Below are 1,335 nucleotides of genomic sequence, written 5' to 3'. Positions count from 1 at the left end.
GCCACCTCACAGATGACGTCAGTATCCGTGGAAAGCCAGACCTTAAGTGTTCCTAGAGTCTAACCATGACCATTTGCTGGAATTCAGTGTTCCTGTGTTCTGGATTTGATGGTTCTGTCCCAACGATCAGGGAATTTCCTTTAAGACACTCTCAGGGCTCATGGTCCTCATTGGCTTCCCATTTGTTGTTCAGTCTCTCAGTGGTGTCTGACTCTTTGCAGCCCCATGAACTTCAGCCCACCAGGCCCCTTCGTCCATGAGATTTCCCAGGCGACAGTACTGGAGTGGGTTGCCATTTCCTTCTCCAGGGGGTCTTCCCAGCCAGGGATCGAACCTGGGTCTCCTGCTAGTCTCCTGTATTGCAGGTGGATTCTTTACCCCTGAACCACCGGGGAAGCCCATACCACATGCAATATTTATTTCTCTATATTATATATAAATATGGTGACACTAGGATAAAGACCCACCTGCAAATGTAGGGACACAGGAGACTCAGGTTCGATCCCTGGATTGAGCAGATCCCTTGGAGGAGGAAATGGCAACCCACTCTAGTATTCTTGCCTGGAGAATCCCATGGACAGAGGGGCCTGGAAGGCTACAGTACATAGGGCTGCAAAGAGTTAGGCTGGCTGAAGTGACTTAGCATGCACACATGCATGACTCATAATCATCGTTGGCTTCCCATACCCGCATACAATATAGATATATCTATGTCATATGTAAGTATAAATATACACATATATATATTCTATACACGCAGATATACATATATATATATATTTATTCAAATTAAAAGCAGAGCGTTGGCTATTATGCAAACAACACAAGTTGTCTAGTCCTTAAAGTATATCCAATAGAGAAATTCTTGAGCTGTCCTTGTTTGTGGTTGATTTACACCCTCTCCTGAAACTAACTCTACTCAAAATAAATTTTAAAGCTTATACAACTGAGCTTATAGCTAAATTTTAAGAAAGAACTATCTAAGGTACCAAAGCCTCTTACTTTTGTAACATAGAGTGCAATATGTCTCTCTACGTCTTGCTATTGCCTCACCAAACACAGGTTTAAAAAGAAAATTGCTCAATTTTGTAACTTACTTTCCTTTGCCTTCACGTTTTGAATTAAGTTTACCATCAATTGCTTTTCAAAGCACTTCAATTTATGGACTACTTTTATTTTATGCATGTCTTACTTCAATTTTATCTTTAGTGAATACCCATGTCTTTGCAACAAGGAAACATGTATATGTATAGGCAGCCAAATTATCGGTTGTCCTGACCAAAAGAATGTCATACATTGAAGAAATAACTGGGGCAGCCTAGAATGGTTTTTATT

Source organism: Cervus elaphus, chromosome 12 (assembly GCF_910594005.1).
Source record: "Cervus elaphus chromosome 12, mCerEla1.1, whole genome shotgun sequence".
In the NCBI taxonomy this organism is placed as follows: domain Eukaryota; kingdom Metazoa; phylum Chordata; class Mammalia; order Artiodactyla; family Cervidae; genus Cervus; species Cervus elaphus.
The sequence above is the reverse complement of the archived record's forward strand: the minus strand, read 5'-3'. Positions refer to the sequence as shown.